This window comes from Microcebus murinus, chromosome 11 (genome assembly GCF_040939455.1).
Source record: "Microcebus murinus isolate Inina chromosome 11, M.murinus_Inina_mat1.0, whole genome shotgun sequence".
Taxonomy (NCBI): Eukaryota; Metazoa; Chordata; class Mammalia; order Primates; family Cheirogaleidae; genus Microcebus; species Microcebus murinus.
Window position 1 is genome coordinate 48,741,492 of NC_134114.1, and position 21,118 is coordinate 48,762,609.

General features: G+C 40.7%; 1 long non-coding RNA gene across 1 annotated transcript in view; it reads left to right on the forward strand.

Annotated features, from left to right (window-relative positions):
• Positions 1-20,756, forward strand: part of LOC142873731 (uncharacterized) — a 42,924-nt gene extending 22,168 nt beyond the window's left edge. The window contains exons 3-5 of the long non-coding RNA XR_012921687.1: positions 14,737-14,821; positions 18,304-18,347; positions 20,060-20,756. This is a non-coding gene — a long non-coding RNA (uncharacterized LOC142873731). The remainder of the gene's footprint in view (positions 1-14,736; positions 14,822-18,303; positions 18,348-20,059) is intronic.
• The last annotated feature ends 362 nt before the right edge of the window (positions 20,757-21,118 follow it).

Below are 21,118 nucleotides of genomic sequence, written 5' to 3' on the forward strand. Positions count from 1 at the left end.
TTATATTTTAAAATTTGGGTTTATTACACACATTGAATATAGTGTAACATTTAGACTTAGTTGAAATTGTCTTTCACTTAATGTATTTTCATAGCATTAAGCACTTGTATTTACTGAGTATAGAAAAAACTACATACATGGACAGTAAAGTTTCGTTTAAAATGTGTTTAATGGTGTTTTTTTTTTAAATCTGACTTCCAGGATAGCAAAACATTTCATATATTTCTTTTTTAAATTAATTTATTTTTTATTTCAGCATATTATAGGGGTATAAATGTTCAGGTTACATATATTGCCTTTGCCCCACCTGAGTCAGAGCTTCAGGTGTGTCCATCCCCCAGACGGGGCGCACTGCACCCATTAGGTGTGAATCTGCCCATCTCCTCCTCCCCTTCCCATCTGCCCGCGTCCGATGAATGTTACTACTAAATGTGCGTATTAAGTGTTGATCAGTTAATACCAATTTGATGGTGAGTACATGTGGTGCTTGTTTTTCCATTCTTGTGATACTTCACTTAGTAGAATGAGCTCCAGCTGTATCCAGGATAATATAAGAGGTGCTAGATCATCATTGTTTTTTTGTGCCGCAGAGAACTTCATGGCATACATATACCACATTTATTAATCCACTCGTGTATTTATGGGCACTTGGGTTGTTTCCACATCTTTGCAATTGTGGATTGTGCTGCTATAAACATTCTAGTGTAGATGTCTTTTTTAATAGAATATCTTTTGTTCTTTTGGGTAGATGCCCAGTAATGGGATTGCTCGATCAAATGGTAGATCTACTTGTATCTCTTTGTGATATCTCCATATTGCTTTCCACAGAAGTTGAACTAGTTTGCAGTCCCACCAGCAGTGTATGAGTGTTCCTATTTCTACGCATCCACGCCAACATTTATTGTTTTGAGACTTTTTGATAAAAGCGATTCTCACTGGAATTAAGTGATATCTCATTGTGGTTCTGATTTGTACTTCCCTGATGATTAGAGATATTGAGCATTTTTTAATATGTTTGTTGGCCATTACTATGTCTTCTTTTGAAAAGTTTCTGTTCATGTTCTTTGCTTTTTACTGGGGTGGTTTGATTTTTTCTTGCTGATTTTCCTGAGTTCTATATAGATTCTAGTTATCAGCCCTTTATCAGATGTGTAGCATGCGAATATTTTCTCCCATTCTGTAGGTTGTCTGTTTGGTCTCATGATAGTTTCCTTGGCTGTGTAGAAGCTTTTTAATTTGATCAGGTCCCATTTATTTATTTTTGTTGATGCTATGATTGCCTTTGGGGGGGTCTTCATAAATTCTATGGCTAGGCCAATGTCTATAACAGTTTTCCCAATATTTTCTTATAGAATTCTTAGTTTCATGCCTTAGGTTTAAGTCTGTTATCCACTGTGAGCTGATTTTTGTGAGAGGTGAGAAGTGAGGATCCTGCTTCAGTCTTCTACATGTGGCTGTCCAGTTTTCCCAGCACCATTTATTGAATAAGGATTCATTTCCCCAGTATATGTTTTTGTCTGATTTGTCAAAGATTATATGGTCATATTTCTTTGGTTCACCTTATCTTTCTTTTTAAGATTTATTTATTTTTTTTAATCAGACAACTTTCTAGGCGACTTATTCGAGTGCCTATATTGGGGCAGTAAAGTGAATCGCTTGTGACGTGTAAGTAAGACTGCACCCTGCACTGTGCAGTGTCTGCCTCTCCTTGGCTCCTCAGGTGTGCCCAGACCTCAAGATTTAATCTCAACATCTGTGATTCAGTGTGTGGCTGAACCATCCAACTCGCTGGAGCACGCCACAGAGGAAAGGTCATGCCCTGTGGGATGTTTTTAAATTTACACATTGGTGGGAACTGGGGGTGGGCTTCCACTTGGCCGATTATGTGGAGAGTGCCACATGGGAAGCTGAGCTCACTGGCAACATATTGCAGGTGTATTCTCATGTTGGTCTGGTGTCCCTTCTATACACTGGCAGCTGGGGCTAGCAGGCCCACCGCTTCATCTGGGTCTGGGTGGGAATGGGATTGCTGTCAGTATTTCTGAAGGTGTGAAAGGAGGTCTATTTAAGGTAAACAAAAGAACCACTCAAAGAGAAGCTTGCAGATCTGTGGCAAAGGGAGATAGCCGAATGATTTTCTCAGGAGGCTAGCAGGGTCAGTGTTGTTGAAGTGACAGGTCTTGTGGGCTCTCATGGGGAAGTGGAGCCAGAACTGAGTGTAGACTGATGGTCCTTTGGGCAAGGGGGTGGGGAATGACAGGAAACTAAGAAGTGTGGAAGTATAGGAAGTTGTAATCAGAGTTCAGAATTCTAGTCTTCATCATTGCTGTAGTGAAATCTTTGAAAAGTACAGTCCTATAAAATGATTGTTTTAAAAACACATTCTCTATGATGTGTGATTGCCTTAAGGACTTCCACTATAAGTTTCACGTGACTAAAACACTTCCTATTTCCAAAATGTCTTCGGTCTGAAGTGAACATCCAAACTGTAGTGCGTTTGTGGCAACCTTCAGAATAGCTTTCTCGTGTGATGGGCCGTGGCATAGCACTCCAACTTTCATTCTACTTTTTCTATTAATCATATCTGGGTAGCACTGGTCACTCATACCCAGTGGGGAGAGAGGCAACCTACATGCATATATTTGTTTCATGTTAAAATTACTTAGCATTTAACCCTTTGCACTTGGATGTCGAGTGTGGATAATGTCGAGTGGATAATGAGAAAAAAGCAAGCAAGTGCAAAGGGTTAAAGAGGGATACTCACTAGCATCATTATGATTATGGCCCTGGCTTAACCTCCCTGAATCTTAATTACCTTATTTTAAATTGTGGGCAACTGGGAGTGGGGTGGGTCGGAGGGTTCTAAAGTGTCTTCCCCCTTTAAATGTTTAAGAACATAACAAAATCTTGGATGATATTTAGGACGGAGTCTGAATGTCGTGAGAATTAAGAAGGCAGCAGTACAAACTTAGTAGCTTGGGGTTTGTATTTGATTTTTGTTAGGAGAATAAACCATTTGTGCCATTACCTCAAAAAAGTCTTCTGAATTGCAAGAGGACAGTGATTGTCCATTGCAGGTTTAGAGCTCCCTGTAGCTAGGATATGCATTTGTAGGCCAAACACAGTGAGCTCTTTGGAGAACACAGAGAGGCCTTATATAATCAGTGCGTACAATAGATTTACTCTCATTTTGTAGGATTTGGGACATAGTGTTACTACTTCAAATCATTCTGGAGGCTTATGGCTCTTGCTTCCTTCTGTTCTATGCATTGTGAGATGCTATCCAGGGTCTGGAACAATGACTCATAAATGGATGTCTTTCCTGAGACGATCCTACTCTATAGACCCTGCAGGCACTGAAACTTTCCCAGGGAAATTCTTAAGGAGTGTTTCAGGTTCCAATTTTTGTGGTTTTACCTATTTCCCCTTTTTAGAACAGCCAGCCTTCAGGCACTGTCTGTCCTTCTGCTGGTGATCACTGTTGTGTCGTGGGCTGCCCTGGGAGAGAGAAAACCTTGCGGACCCCGGCTGGATACCCCCTTCAGTGGTCAGAATCCCACACTTTCCAAATCAGCACAGTGACCTTATCCATGGAAAGAGTGTCACACAATGCTATTCAGTCAGGCACATGAGGAATTTCTTGACTGGATGCCTGCAATTTTAGTTTGGTAGCCCAACTTTTCTGCTTCCTCCTGGACAGCTCTGCATTGGAATGAGTCTCTCATGGGTTGCACTTACTGAAGGTGGTAAGGAGTTGTTGGTGAACTCTGGTTACCTGATATTTAGCTACAAGGTCTCCTAAAACCTCATTGCTTGTGGGCACATCATCTGAATCCCATAGCACAAAATGCTGTCATTTCATCAACTGCTTTATTACCATAAACCATGAACAGCTGACTTCCCATCCTGAAATGAGGACTAGAAATCACACAGGTTCTCTCTAACTCTGTTGGACTGGGATTAAATACCTTGAGAAGTTCCTGGTACCTAGTGATGTAGAAGTTTAAGTTTTGAAGCTACTATAGACTGTGAATGATAAATAAACAACAAGATAGGTTTGTGTGTGTGTGTGTTTGTGTGTGTGTGTGTATGTGTGTATGTAACAGAGAGAGAGAGCTTTAGAAAGATAGGGCTATGAAAAGAAAATCTTTTGGCCATTTTATTGCTCTTCTATATAGAAGGAATAGGATAGAAATCATTTCACCATTTTTTAGTTGATTGCTTTATTAATCATACATGTGGCTATTATTATAGTACATGATCCTACATTGTTTCTACACAGCTTCTAGGTAGGGTCTAAGCCAGGAAGACAGTGACATGATTTTCTGCCCAGGGTCTCTGATGTGTGTATGGTACATGATAGAACTGTCTCACCATGACCAGGAAAGCAAGAATTATGATCCTTGTGTCCCAACACTAGCATAATGGTGGAAATGATGCCACTAAACTTCTACAGCATGTACTTTGAATACTTTACTGAAATACATTTGGAAGTGGTGCATCCTTTTTACTTTCTAATAGAGTTGTGAGGGTACTAATCATTCCATGCAGGTTTGACCTCTGAATCTAAATATAAACAGCTTCTTAGAATCTAGGCAGAGAGAGACTAGGGGGATGGAAGATGGGCAGAGCCCCAGGAAGACCTGGGTTTGACTTTCTGTCCTCTCGGCCACCGGTTGCATGACTGTGAACAAGGTATTTTGCCTTTCTGGTTCTCAGGTATGTGTCTAAACACCTGGGAAAATGCTTGCCCTTTAAAAAATATTTGCAGCAAGAGAATTTAAAATAGGAGCATCTACAGGAAATTGCCTTTACGTAAGGGGGATTGTAAATATAATTACTGTTGTCCCCTTTTCACCCCAAACCTGATTTGTCACCTGACTTCAGATGTTTTGGCCACTGTCAGTAAGGTTGGCTTGACCAACAAGACAGACATTGTGTTCTTCTTGAGTGCGATGATTTCTAAACCAGAAGTGCTGTAAGCAAACATCCTAGTCTTGTTTCTGATCATGGGGGAACATGGTCAATACTTTAACATTAAGTATGATGTTAGCAGGAGGTTTTTCATAGATGCTCTTTATCTGCATGAAGAAGCTCCTTTCTGTTCCTGGTTTGCTGGTAGTTTCTGTAATGAATGGATGTGGAATCTTCTCAAAAGTTTTGTTGCATCTGTTGAGATGATTCTATTATTTTCTCCTTTATTATATTAATGTGGCAAATTGTATTGGATGATTTTTGAATGTTGAACTACCCTTGCATTCCTAGAATAATGCCCATTTGGTTATGAGGAATTATTTCTTATATGTTGCAGATTTTTATTTACTAATATTTAAAGACCTTTGCATGTATGTTCATAAATGATATCAATCTGTAAATTTATTTTCTTGTAATGTCTGTCAGATTTTCTTATGAGGGTTAGTCTGGCTTTAGATTTTCTGAAAGACTTTGCGTAAGATTGATATCATTTTTTTCTTAAGTGTTGGATGGAACTCAGTAAAGTTACGTGGGCCCTTGGGTTTCTTTTGGTAAGGTTTTTAATCAAAAATTTAATTTCCTTCATAGATAAACTATATAATGGATATATTTGATAAACTCAACAAAGTAAATGTAATTAATAAATAGATACATTTAGATTTTTGCATTTATTTTTGTGCTTTGTTAAGTTGCATTTTTCAGGAATTTGTTCATTTCATTTAAATTGCCAAATTTATTAGCATAACATTTTTTCATATTATTGCCATTATTATCCTTTTAATAATGGCTGCAGTAACTATACTGATGACCCCCCCTTAAAATCTGTCATTGGTAATTTGTATTTTCTATTTTTTTCCTTGATTAACCCTTCTAGGAAGTTTTCAATTTGACTAATGTTTTAAAACACAGTGTTTTTTGTTTGTTTTCTAGCTCATCAGTATCTGTTCCTAGTTTGGCTGGCTAGTTGGCTAGTTTTAGCTTGTTAAGTTAGAGATCTGCTCCACAGTAGTCTTAGGGGATTGTAATAGCAAACATTAACTGAGAGCTAATAATAAGCTAATTATCAAACTTCCTAGTGGACAGGTTACTGTGTCATGCACTTTGCACAGATCGTCTCTAATCTTCCATTCTGAGTGAGTATTATTTTACCACTTTTGCCAGGATGAAATAGAGGTTTGGAAAGGTCACATGCCTTGCCCAGGGTCACATAACTACCAGTGGCTGACCAGGAATTTGGAACCTGCTGACTGCTAAGCCTGTGGGTTTCCACTATTCCTTATTGTCTCCCCACAGGGTTTTGAGAGTTTCTAGTTGAGTTGACAGATTTGATTTCTTTTGTCTCCAGCTTTTTTTTTTTTTTTTGTCTTCCAGTTTCACTCATGTGCTCCTCAGACAGAATATCTTCCCCTTCCCTCTGTCAGAACATATCCCTCCTAATTTAAACCCGTTAAACACACAACTCCTCTCCAAAGTGCTCACTAACTCAGCCTTACCTGACTGTGACTAAACTGTCACTTTGCAGGTGTTCTGGTGATCACTAGTCTGCAGACGAGGCCTGAGAGCATGAGTTCATCCTTACTGGAAATGTAACCAATTAATAAATACTTGCTAACTTTTAAAACAAAGAGTTATCATGGTTTTTAATGATTTATATCTGTCTAATTCAAAAAAGTACAACAGGCAGCTTAAAACAGCGTTTGTAACACTCTGCCAGATACTTTATGTACATTAGCGCTCTTCTCCATTAAAAAACAATGAGAAAGGGATTATTACTCTCTTCCAAGTTCATGTAATTAGAAAGAAGCAGGTTCAAATTCATGCTTTCTTCCTCCAGTGCCCAAGCTTTTTCTTACCACACCTATCTGCCCCTTTGCTATTTATACCGCAGAGAAAAGAAGGTAATTTAAAAATATAAATCATGCAAAAGTTATTTATAATATCAATGACCAGATTCTACCTCTGTTGCATTAATATTTGGAGATTAGCATTAAAATTTGCTCTGAGATTCTTTGTAGAAGGGAAAACCAAAGGGGGAGTGGAGAGAGACCTATGTTCCTACACATTTAACCATAATTTAATGTAAATTTATACTGGTAAATTTGATAAACAACTTTTCACTAACTTAAAAAGTCAGACTGTAATTTAATGAAAAATATTGAATATGAAATATTGATGTCACTGTTATTCAGCTTCAAAATGTTTTAAAAGTAGAGCTGGGTAGAGCGGGAGCCCATTCTACTAAGTGAAGTATCACAAGAATAGAAAAAAAAAACATTTATATGTACTAACCATCAAATTGGTATTAACTGATCCACACTTAAATGCCTATAACAACATTTATCGGGTGTTGGGCAGATGGGAGGGAGAGGAGGGGATGGGCATATTCATACCTAATGGGTGTGGTGGATGGACACACTTGAAGCTCTGACTTGGGTGGGGCAAAGGCAATATATGTAACCTAAACATTGTACCCCCATAATATGCTGAAATAAAAAAAATTAATAATATTGGCATCCAAATAAAAAAAAAGACAAAAAAAAAGTCGGTTGTTTAAAGCACTAAATCAAATCCCACCCCACCCCTGAACCCTTAATGGACAGATTCTAAATGCCAATCTGAAGATGATCTCACCTATTTGCAGAAAAACTTATTGATCAAAAGAACCCCTAATATATGTGTATAATACAGTAATCACATATCTCTATTTTGTCTTTAATGTTATAATTGTTTTTGTCTCCACATCTGGATGGTGATAAACTCCTTGTGAGTGGAGACCCCTCTCCTAGGTCTATGAGATCCTTCCAGGGAACTTAGCAGGAGCAGACAGACCCATTAAAAGCTTCCTGAACTGCAGTAGACAGTCAAAAGTCCTTTGAGGCCATGAGATGAGATGTCCATTAGTAAATAGGGGCAAATAAATGATGATATAGATGCCTGGTGGGAGAGAGAGAGATCGTGCGAGAGGGAAACAGGCCCTGCAGCCCGGCCGCCTGCTTGCAGAACTTCTTAATTAAGCTTCAGCAACCTCAGATGGGGAGATTACAGCTCTTGGTGCCGTATCCTCCTCTCCACCCTGAAAGGGGACACCTGGTGGGGTCATAAGGCAGCCGTGATCTGCCGTGACTCCAGATTGGGTGGATATTCAGGCAGATATTTGTTTTTTTGAGCAACCAGACAGGCTGTCTCCAGAGATCTGACCAAGACTAGAACTTGGAGGAGATTCAGCTGGCTTTGCTTCAAACCAGACACACGGAAACAATGCTAATAGCCAGGGGAAGGAACCTCAAGACCCACAAGAAGTGCTTACTCACCTTCAGCACATAGTCTATAAACTCTTAGCACGAGCATGCGAGCAGCCTGAGAGTCCTTCTGGGCACCCTTACTACCAGAATTATGAAAACAGTTTCTTTTATAAGGAAGAAGAATTGCTAAAAATTTGTAATAATATTAAGTGATATTGCAGCCAGGTGGACATGTCATGGGTCACAGGTAGCAGTGACGGAAGCATATTCACAATGTAGAAGGTTCTTGGGCTGTAGGCAATTAGTCTAAACTCCTTAGGGAAATCCTAACGATGTCATTTATTGGGTGTTGACCATGACCAGAATGTTAGGCCCATCTAACTGTCTGGACTCCACTGGATAAAAAAACAAAGGTCTCCTGAAATGGAAAAAAAAAATGGAGGGGAGGGTTGGCAAGGATGTAGTTCATGCTTGTCAACACTTTGGAAGCAGATGGCCTGCTAAGGCTAGTGGCAACACACCATGGCCCTTTGGACCTGGTGCCTAATTCGTGTGCAGTATACAGTCCTCTGTTTGGGTTGGGGCAATAAGAGTCAGTTGGAAACACAGAAGCCAGGCAAATTCTGTGGCTTCATTGTCTCTGTTTCTGTTTCTCTCTTTCTGTCTCTCTCTCTCACACACACACGTATGAGGGAGAGCTGAACAGAGAATGTGGTTTAACTTTCAGAGCCTTAAATGAGAGCTTCTTTGTTAGTGGAAAGCAAATAAAACCAACTGGACGTGGGGTCAGCATGCTCTGGAATACAGAGTTGTTTGTCACTAGTCAAACACTGCCCGATGTTGAGTTTACATGACATTTCAGCAAACTGAAACAATGAGGATGTTTACCATTAACTGTAGGCCTGGGCCATAAAACCAGAATGGGGAAGATCAGGGTCACTAACTCTGATCTGTAAGGCCCTCAACACACAGCTCTGCCCAGGGCAAAATAGCTACTTAGACTGGGTCGTCCAAATTTATTAAACAACTGGTATTTTGCCAAAGACTGTGGAGACGAAGAGGTAAAGACCCAAACCTCTTCATGGGGCATGCCTTCAAGGACCCTGTTGAGGTCTAGCTGGAGACAGAGAAGCAAATAATGGTCATGTGATTCTTGTTAAAGTGATTTTCCTTTAAACAAAATGTCCCGTCTTTGTATAGCAGGAGGGAGTTCAGAAAAGGTTCCAAGGGAGGTAGCATTGGAGTTGAAACTAGCAAAGGGAAAAGCTTGGCGGTGTTTGCTTCTTAGAAAGGTTGGTGCAATGGCCTGAGGACAGGTTGCAGGGTGGGTACTAGCCGGGGTGTCATGGTTCTGTGGGGAGGGGAAGGGAGAGTCTGCAGTGGACATTGACTGGGAGACACTGAGGCCCAGTTGAATTGTCAGAGACTCACACGGGCAGCTGTGGGGATCGTGAGGGGGACAGTGGGACAGCAGGAGTGGGATGGTGGTCAGCCCTCACTCTGAGCGGATCTTTGGATTGGAGAATGGCTCTGAGCAGCCTCAGGGCCTCATCACTGGCTTCTGAGATCTGTTCTCCCTGCTGGGCGGTGGTTTCCCCGCTGTCCTGGGCCAGCGGGGCTGGAGAACCAGGTCGTGTCTGCTCTGAGTGGTGCCTCTGATATACCGCTTCTGTGCAGTGTCTGGAGCTCAGCAGCGTGTTTTAATAAATATGTGCTAATTAAATGGAATCAGGCACTGGTATAGGAGCTACGGGTGCAGCAGTGAACTAATCACACAAAAAACCTGTCCTTGGGGAGCACATATTCCAGGTGATGAGACAGGAAATCAGCAAATGAAATATTAATATATAGAAAACAAGGTGGTGAAATATGCTGTAAAGAAAAGATAAGGTGGAGAGGCTGGTTTGCACTTTTAAATGGGCTGGTGAGGAAGGCTTCACTGAGCAAAGCCCTGTAAGAGGGGAGGGGCAACTGTTTTAGTTTGTGGGAGAGAAGCACTCCAAGAAGCGGGGAGAGACGGTGTGAGATCCCACGCTGGGCGTGTGCTTAGCACGTCGCAGAGCAGCAAGAAAGCCAGTGCTGCTGCGGAGGATTCTGGGGTCTGGGGGGCTGGGAATCATGGTGGGGACACCCTGTGTAAGATGAGGAGACTTGGTCCTCCCCTCTGAGTGAGAAAGTCAAATTTGTTCTTGCTGGTGTCCTTTGGTGTGTGCCACTGTCCTCTCTCGCCCCTTCCAACTCACCAGTGGTCGGCATGGGACATTCTATGACAACTGGCCTGATGCATGTCAAAGTCACTGTGGTTAAAGTAAAAGGTAGGAGGAGTAGGAGGACTACTCTTTTAAAAAGGACTGATCACCTAAGGAGCTATAGTGATCAAACACTATGTTTGCATTCTTATGATAAAGAGAGAGATTGGAACATGGACTAATATTAGATGATATTATATTATGATATAATATTAGATGACATTATGATATCTTAATTTGATGATATTATTAATATTAATAGGATGATATTATGATATCTTAATTATTATCTTAATTTGCTTAGATGTGATAATTGTATTAAGGCTGTGCAGGAGAATGTCCTTATTCTGAGAAGGAAGATGGTGAAATATTTAGGGGTGAAGTGTATGATGTTGGCAACTTACTTTCCAAAGGCTGGGCAAACACACACACGTGAGCACACACACAAGGTCACATGGACACGTAGGTAGATAGAGCAAGAGTGCCAAAATATGAATACTTGTTGAGTCTAGGTGACTGGTGTATGGGTATTTGTTGTAGTCTAGCAAATTTCATCCTAGAACATTTTTACATTAAAAAGTTGGGAGAAAAATCATCTATGCTATGGCCGGTTTCTTTTAGATCTGCTTTTGGTTGCTGTTATTTATTCCTATGAGTGTCCGTCCAGCACCCTCAGACTCTTATTTATTCTGGATCAGAAATGTTTGTCTCAGAAGCCTCAAAAGAGACACCGAGTGCAGGGGTTGGGTGGGTGGCATTCCAAACCCTTTCTGGCCGGCAGGGCCCTCAAAGGACAGGATGCTGAGTCTAAGGATGGTGGATGCCTCACGATTTTAAAAGACATTTCCAGGGTAAGGTGAAGGCAGGGAAGAAATGCAGCCTTGGAGAGCCTAATTCTTCTCTGGAGTGCATGCTTTCCCCTGATGTCAAGGTTCTAAATTATTCCACTGTTTACCTGCTGTGTGACTTGACGAAAGGGTAATGTGATTTAGAAACTCAGCGGCCATCCAGAAAGTCTATTTTCAGCCAGGCGGTTACCAGGCAATGTCAGGGGATTGGGCTCTCGTGTATTAAATCCCAGGTTTAATCCAGGAGCCAGTGTGTCTGTGAATATTTTCTAACTGCCCTTTGCATGGGTCACATCAGTTCCATACAGTATTGTCCACGTGGGTGCCAGGATTAACGCATCCAGAAAGCTGGGCTTAGCACCTTTAGATCTCCTGATGAAAATTTCAGCACATGGTTAGGATGTAAGCATTTATAAACACACGCCCCCTCTGCCAGCTACACGAGACAGAAAACTTAAAAATTACCCAGGAAAAATAACTTAAATCTTAGAGAAAGAAGAATGTAGGTGGTGATATATAAGAATTCCCTAAGATACAGTTGTTCACGGCCTTTTATTTTGTTAACAAGTCTTTTGTTTTGCTGCAGGAATAGCAATAAAAGATAAAAATTATTTGAAACCGAGGGACGAAGCAGAAAATGGTCTTTATTTCTAGGTTTGCCTATTCTTGGCACAGTAATAATGATAGTGGCAAACTCGACAATAGTGAACATTTATTGAGTGCTTTCTCAATATACTTTACACACTTAACCAATTGAATCCTTGTGACAACCTTATTAGAAAGCTGCTATTATTATTCTTATATTTAGGGAGCTGAGACATATGTGTCAATTATGAGTAGATAACTATAGCAGCACATATAAATTTGTCACTAATAGAAATTACTGATATTTTCATATCATCTCACAATGTTGCAGATATTCCAAAATATCATTGATGTTCATCACTGCATCAAAATTATGCTAGTTATCAGATCTACCAGTAGATCTTGATATTAAATATTTAGTGCATTGATAAAGAAGCTGTTTGCGTTACTATATCACAAAATGTGTTTTGTAATATTTTAATTGCTAGTGGTATTTCAACATAATTTTATGTTATGCATTTAAATACATTATAATTTTGAAAATAGGAATAGAAAAGGGGAAGTGGGCCATGGCTCCAAAATAGATGAAGGCTTTAGCTAGAGAAGGGAGAAGGGCTCGAACATAGCTGGTGGTCTGTGGATTGCTTTTTTAGAAATGAGTCATCTCTCAGGCTTCCCAGCATGAACATCAATCATTGCAGACAGTCCAGCAAAGGGGGAAATGGGGTACCTTTGCTAGGAGATGTGGAAGTTGAGGCACAGCGAGTTCTTTGGGCCTTTAAGTCTTTCTCTTGTCTCAATGTCTGCCCCTCTTGCTTTGCACATTCACATTGTTGCCATCTTATTCCCCCATGGATGTGCCTCTGCCTCTTGTATTTGGCACACAAATTCATGGAAGGACCTTAAAATTAATTACTTCATTTTGATGAATTTAAGTTGAGAAAGTCAACTTTGTTTATTGGATACTCATTGTTCACAGTCTCAACAAGAAACCAAAATGAATGATTGTCTTCAAAACAGGGTGAGAAAGGCCTACATTTCTGGACTGAGTCCTGGCGTTAGTCTTCTGGAATTATCAGATTGCCTCACAGAAATAAAGGGGCAGGGAAGTGAAAGGTGCTTTGCATTATTTCTAGGCCTGCATTGTAAAGTGTTGTGAATTCTAAATAATAAACAACAGACCCACACTCTCACAAAAGTCTCTGCTTTGATGAAACTTTGCCATGGTTTTCATTTAGGCTTGTGTCCGATGTACCCATAATGTTCTATTTACAGAAAAGCAGATTGTTGTATGATTTAAGAATTTAAATGTCTGACATAGAGGAATTATTTTAATCTTAGGATCATCAAAATACACAAACTTCAATTTACCTCTGAAATTCCTTTGAGGTGATATAAACTCCATGATGTTATCAGAGTTATCTTTCTTAAAAAGCAAACTGAAGACTTATCTCCTTCTTTATAATCTTCCATTTTCCTCTGTTGTCAATAGGATGGAGTCCCAGATGTTTGGGATGGAGTCCAGGGTTTCGTGGTCTGGGCCCCGCTGCCTCTTCAACCTCCTGGCTGGCCATTTCCCCACATACATCTCTATTTCAAGCTTTCTAAAGGTAGATTGTATTTTCCTGCACACATTCTGACCTCTTTAACTTGCGTGACTCTGCATAGGCGATTCAGTCCTGCTCTACTTCCTGGAAAACTCCTATTGGTCCTTTGAGATGCCTTCTGGGCACCACCCTCTTTCTGAAGACTTCCCTTATGTTGACCTCCATTCCTCACTCATCATCCTATGGATGTGGGAGAATCTGCATTCTCATATTAACTGACAGTGTTGGTCTGAATGCATTCATATGGATTATTTATATGGTTGTATCTTCCTTTAAAATGGAATTCTTCTTTAGCACAAAGCCAGTGTCTTTGTTTCAGGCGCCTAGCATGTAGCAGAGGCACATCTGACCCTGAAGGAATATTGTAGTTATGCTAATTTAACTGATGGCTTGTTGGGAGGTTAGAATAGTAAAATTTAAGCATTGCACACTGTCGGGTTCACATTTTGTGACCTTCCTTGCATCCTCTTAACTTACCTTTTGACTCTAGCCACGCTGCAACAGCTGTGTGCAGTTGCAACCCACTAGCTCCTTCCTTCGGCTGCACCACAAAACTCTTGCTTTCTCACCTGGGGCTTCTCTGAGGCTGTTGCTGACACTGCAGAAGCCGGCTCAGCTATTCTGCCCCATGCATGTACTGGAGGTAGGAGTGAATTAAAACCCCATGGGGCCACAAGGGGAGCTGGGCATAAATACTTCCCTCCTGCATCCCTCAGGAAGGTGCACCAGGGGCTCGTCTTACAAGGCAACTCCAAGCATCCCGGCAGGAGGACTCCTCATTCGTCCCTACCTGTGACCCGCTCCACTGGCTTCCCCTCCTTCCCTGTCTCAATCAGCCTAATTCTTTACTCATGTTCCTTGGAATCACTTCCCAAAATAAACTCTCTTGTCTCAGGCTCTGCTTTTGGGGAGAACCCAGACTAAGCCAGCTAATTTGAAATCAGCTTCAGCTCAGTGAAATTTTTCTTAGAGTTAGAGATGTTTGGAAACTATTTGCAAAGTCTCATAAAATAAACACTAAATAAAGATGGTATGGAAAACAAGTAAATAGGATAGCACCCATTATATTGTATGTAAATGTGCTATAAAGCAGGAACTGTTTTGTGAATTAGGCATTCTTTCTTCAGTCATGAGATGGATTCAGACAATTGCTTAGTTTTGTAAAAACATTTCTCCATAATTCTACAGCTGTGTCTTGGATGGTAACTGAATAGTAATGTTTTGATCACAGCTTTACAGATGGTGAGGCCTAGACACAGCAGCTTTCCCGGAGCAAGTGGTGAGGCCCTAGAAGACCCATGTCTTTCCCATAGAAGGTCAGTGCAAGGGTCTTGGGCATGAAACCCTATGCTTAGTGCAGTGGGCTAGATGGCTCGCCCAGTGTGTGTGTGTGTGTGTGTGTGTGTGTGTATCTGTGCCAGCGTGTGTGTGTGCTCCTTCATAAGCACAAAGGATGGATTCCAATCTAATTGTTTTGAATACCATGATCCTTGGATTACAAATAGAAAAATGACCTTTTTTCCTTTGGAAGTGGAAAGTGTTGGGCAGTAAAGCTGACATATGAAACCCTGTGCGTTACTGAATGCTTAAATCATAGAATTTTTGTGTCTTTTGCAGCTAGGAGAGACATCGAGGGTCACTCAGAGCTGCGACCCAGATGGTTTCTAACAGAGGTAGCGCTAGAACCCAGGTCTTTGGGGTCCCCTTCTTGTGGTCCTTCTAGTACACGACACTGCCTTCTCTTGATGACTCTGCTTTTAAACCAGAGGTTGGCAAACTTTTTCTGCAAAGGCCCAGTTAGTAAATAATTTAGGCTTTGTAAGCCAACGGTCTCTGTTGCAGCCACTCAACTTTGCCATTGCTGTGCGAAAGTAGCCGTAGCGGACACTTAAATGAATGAGCATGGCTGTGCTCCAACAAAGGTTTATCTACAAATGCAGATATAGGCCTCACTTAGCCCCCAGGCTGCAGTTTGTTGACCCCAGTTTTATACTATTCAAGCCATAGCAATTTATATTTGATGGTCACCAAAAGGCTACTGGGGCTCAGAGAGTCCAAGCCACTGTCCAGCTTGGTGGTGAGCAGAGCCGTTGCACCAGCGATCCCACATGACTGGGCACCCTTCCAGGCCTGTGTGTGCTCAGACTCTGAGCCAGCAGCCAGGAGGGTAGGCTTGGCTCCCACAGTGCTTGGTTTCCAGAAGGAATCACAAATTCCCTTCCTGTGCAGACAAAGGAACAATTGTACCATGGGAGAACTTACTGGAAAGTAATGCAGGGTCATGAGGAAGGAACAGGAATTCACTGCTCGGTCACAGTCTTCATAGTCTGGTTGGGAATCAGTCAGACCTAGAAAGGTTGGCTGGAATGTAAGTCTGACTTTGGTAGGCCTCCAGGACCTGACAATTGCAAGACAGTTTGTTGGGTTGTGGTGATTTCTTGAACTCCCGGCCTCAGGCGATCCTCCTGCCTAAGCCTCCCAAAGTGCTGCTAATACAGGCATGAGCCACAGCACCTGCCATGGGTCGTGGTGATTTCTGTGGCCCACTCAGGACTTCCTTTGGCCATATCAGCCTCTTTTCAGTCAGGTATATATTAAATAACACTCCCCATTATTTTTACTTCAATTGTTATCTGTCAGGGCAAAGCTATTGTTTCTGTTAACCTAAATTGCCAATAGACAAAGATTGTTTTCTCTCAATTTCATCTTCAACAAAACTTGACTTTGGATGTTTCTCCTGTGCTGTCATATCCAAGATGTGGTCATCTCAGCAAAAGCAAACATCTTCCAAAGGTCAGGGCAATGGGTTTGGGTAAAACCCTATGCTTATACCAAGGGGCTGGTGCTCATGTGGATGCATGTGTGTATGTGTGTGTGCACGCATGTATATGTGTGTATCTGAGCTTGACCTTTAAGTTAGAAGGCCATTTGACCTTTAAATTAGAAGATCACATTCCCCTTGGAGCCCTGCTAAAGGAAGGTCCTCCAGCAGCCTGGGTGCTCTTAGTTAGACTCCAGAGTGGATGGATAGTCTCTTGCCATCATCCCAGATCTTCTCTTCATTCTCTCCTTCTCATTTTTCATGATGTGAATCCACATCATGGTCTGTTTCAAAGTTGAAAGAGACAAGGATTTTCAAAGGCCAGATGGCGTTTTCAATGAATTTAATGACCTAATCCTCACAAAGGTACTTGCAGCTACCTGTCTTGATAATCAGCTGGCCAGGTGGGTAAATGGGCATAAGCTGTCAATGAATGTCTATGTCCTTGGAGTTTTAGTGATTTAGGGAGAAAAAATATCATACGTTATTATTATTTTCCCCAAGTAGCACACTGGCCCCTGGAGAGGGGAATGCTGGTAGTTGTGCGAGAAGCAGCAGAAATGAGGAGGAAGGAAGGGAGGAATATTTGATTATTTCTTCATAAACAACCAATTCCTTCAGCACCTGCTATGGTTTCTGGTGTTGTGAGAAGAATATCAATGGCTTCAATATTCCATTGTTTGTGGCTGGGAAGCATTTGCTTGCTGTTCTGGGCTGCCCGGTTTTCAGACTGGCCAGAGGGCAGAAAATGTGGCAGATATAAAAGGAAAACTTTAGCCAAAATGCCTTAAATCAGGTTAGCTTTCCCCTTAAAGCCCACTCTGGAATTCCTGCCTCTCCCCCTGCTCCCCCCTTTGTTTCTTCACAAGCCTCTGGTTGATTTTCAGCTGCATTTGTTTGCCCTGAAGAGTGGCAGACTCTTAAGTGTCCAGGTTCTACCATTCTCCCATGAATGTTGTTAGCTTTTTTAAATTTTTAAACAGCCTACTTTATTTTGATGAAATCTTTATTTTCTTCAGTAACACTAATGCCAAGGAATGATTGGTGAATACAAATGAAAGAAACAGATCACAAAACAGAGGCAAAAAAGACAGGGAAGGAGAAGTTATATGCTGAATGGATAAATTTGAAATGTCTAGTTACCACAAGGTGGCACTGTTAAAACACCTCATTTTAAAGTCCTAAAAAAGGTTGCAAATAGGACAACACAAAATTAAAGAGCCTTTCACAAAGAAAATATTTTGTATCAAGAGTGGAGTGTGCGAGGCGCTTATTTGTGTATGTGAGTGTGTGTGTTGAAATGTAATCTTTTAAAGATGAAGCAAATATTAATATTATGGGGAGTGGTGATAAAATTTTGTGTGTGTGTGAGAAAGGCATTTCAGGATTGATACTAATAACTTTAATACTAAAATTTTATATTGAATTTTAAATACATTTAATCCCAACCAGTCCTTTTCTGGAATCTTTCTGATGCATGACATTGTAGCCATCAGAATGATGGGTTAAATTTACCATTCCTCAATCCACTTTCCTTTTACATGGAGAGCTTGCACACTAGAGGCATTTATTTGAAAACAATTAGTGCCCCATTAGGGGAAACATGAAGCCTGCAGGTCTCAGATATTCTTGACTGCTTTGGAAACTTGTTGTGCAGAAAGTTGGTAAATTAATACTCTATGGAAAAGAATTCTTTAAAACATGTTGTCTATTATGTGACTCCCAGATGCCAATACCATTGTTATTTAAAGTGAACATTTTCATGTTTGTGCATTCTGTGTGTGCCTAGGGTATCCATTTACTGACAGAGAGATGAAAAGCTGATATTTCACAAGTTAGTACATTAAAGATGGGGTATTGATACAATGGTCTAGATAATCTTACTCTTAAAGAAACGCTGGGAGTGGAAAGTGAGCTAATGCAAAAAAGTAGAAATGCCACGAACTTTACACTGATGGTCCCTTGTTTTACCCTCAGAACAGCAATCTCAATCAGATGATGTTGCTATCTCCACTCTTAAGGTGAGGCTCCAAGAAGTTAAATAACCTGTCGACTGTCACAAAGCCACTATGTGGCAGAATCAGGAGTTAAGCTCCAAAATTAATTTAGAAAAAAATGCAGAAAAGTGAAAGGGAAAAAGGTCTAGGTTGTTTTGCAATTTGTATTTAGATAAAACCTAGTAAAATAATGTAGATATTCTTGAAAGAAAGAGGAGACAGGCCTGCTCTGTTCCAGTGCCTTCTCCACAACCAGATGAAGGGTATGCATATCGCATTATTTATATAGATTTTCCTACTTATCTTACATAATTTTTTATCAGCTTCTATCTCAGCATAACCATAACATTGTCCACCATCCACAAAGCCTTGGAAACCTGCTGGATTTTGCCATACCTGGGGAAGAGAGTACAGGTTGCTCATGACACCTGTAGCTGTGATAGCTCCCAGATAATTCATACTACAGAGGCATTGGCCCAGCTGGAAATGAAATTCATGACATAGAAATCAACTGGTTCCTACTTGGGAAAAGATTATGTTAATGAGAATGTGTAACTCCAAAGATATTGCCTGGTATATATTAGACACTCAACATGATGGCAGAATCTGAGTGGATAGCAATATAAAAAAAACCCCAACTTTGTATTGTTTTGAAGCATCTGAAGCACTATATATTTATTATCAGACTTTCTAATTAAATCATATTTAGGGTAATCTCCTGTGGAATATGCCTTTTGCATTTCTTTTCATGAGGCCCCACTCCTCCCCAGTATCAAGAAACAACAGAGGAAAAGGAAAATTACCAAATGTAGAGTCAGGCATCAAACTGGTTTTTAGCCTAAATTTTGCAGAGATGCCTCAGTGTCCACCTGGGAAGTTATGTGGAGGGAAAGATTGTGTATGGGGGCAAAGGTGTGCCTAGAGGGAGTACACGGGAAGGTGGGCTTTGCCGCCCCCCCTAACTTGTATTGGAGCAGGTGGGCAATTTCTGAGACAGCTGATATTTCTGATAGTATGCTTAAATATATGGAATATTTGATTATGATGTCAAGACCTATATACATCAGGGATCTAAGAGATTTATTGGGCACAATTCATCATGTTATACTTAAAATATTCAGACACTTTGATGATATTTTAAAAAATGAGAAAAGATTCCCTGCGTCCTATGGCTATTAGAGTTGAAGGTGACATAATATTTGAGGAAAAAAAAGTCATTACAGATCTCAGAGAGATGCATCACAGAGGAACTGAATTCCTAATTTGATAAAAAAAAATGGGAGGAATCTGATCCTCTGATGATGAATCAGCTGGAGGCTGATTAATACAGAAGTAAGAGCAACTAGGAAGTGTTTTGACAGAAGCAGAAGACCTGGGGTTTATGTTGAAGTTTCTGATTATGTCCTCTAATGGTTCAAATATTGATAGGAATTCCATTTATTTATTTGTTCCTTTGCTCATTTGTTTGCTTACATGTATTCCAAAGAGGTCTGCATGCCAACGGTAGAGAGGGAAATCAGAAGACTTGGATCCACTGCCAGGTGCAGTGATTCACTTGGATCATTCTTTGCTTATGAGAAAGATGTGTTGTTTATATTCTAGCCTATTAGTTGTGTTTGTCTTTGGTGTCGAAAATGTGCCACCTGCCTGTTGATCCAATTGCACTGTTGCCATTTGCCTGTTTTGCTAATGATTTGCTGCAGTTGAAACGTGGTATGACTTGGTCTCGTTCCCAGCTCCTGAAGACCACAGGAAACAGACAGGTACCTGCCTGATCCTCCAGGGCTGCAGACATTCCTCGGCAAGCGCTGTGCAGTACGTGCTGTTCCTCCTGGGTCATGCCCGCCTCCGGCTGTCAGGCCCTCACCCTGGAGGGCTTGGGGGATACATGGGAGAATTTTGTTGATTTGGGCTCAAGGTCAAGCAAGTTATTTTAGAAACCTTAGGAGATTTAGTTTAAGAAATATTAAAAGGTCTCATAAAAGAAGTTTGTAGAGTTGGCTGGTTTGTTAATGAGACTGAAGAGTCATACGTTATCTTGGTATTTGATCAGTTAATAAATTATTTCAATATGATGTCTCTTTTTTTCTTAATTTTTTTTCCCCTAACAGTAAAGGGTTGCCAAGAATATTGCAGAGTCTTTGGTAATCTCCTGTGGAATATGCCTTTTGCATTTCTTTTCATGAGGCCCCACTCCTCCCCAGTATCGAGAAACAACAGAGGAAAAGAAAAATTACCAAATGTAGAGTCAGGCATCAAACTGAGACTTTTGGGCTCCGAGTCCAGGACACCATTTTCACATTATAAATAGACAAGTAGGTATTTAATAGCTAATGAACAAGAACTTGAGATTGTGGCTCCGTTTTTTTTTTGTTTTTGTTTTTCTGAGATTCACATATACCAAGTATCAGAGAACAGCCCCCAAAGTGCACATTTATTACTAATTTATTAGTAAGAATAATGCACTAAATCTCATTCCATACTAGAAATGAAGTGGTCTAAAACAATAACACAACAATAAAGTAATGGTAAAATGTAAGATTGAGGAACTAGAAGATAAAGATCAGGATAAAAAGGCTGATACGAGGTTTACCCAAGAACTTCTAGGATGTTCTGAGGGTTAAGGCAGCTGTTGCAATTCAGCCTCATATCTGGAAGCAAGCCAAACTGAATCCAAGTGTAAAAGGGACCACAAGACAAAAACTAAGGAATACAGAAGCTTTCTCTGACAAAAATATCATTTCTGAGTGCTTAGAGTTTGCATTTCTCCTTAAATCACCCATTTCACTGCACAC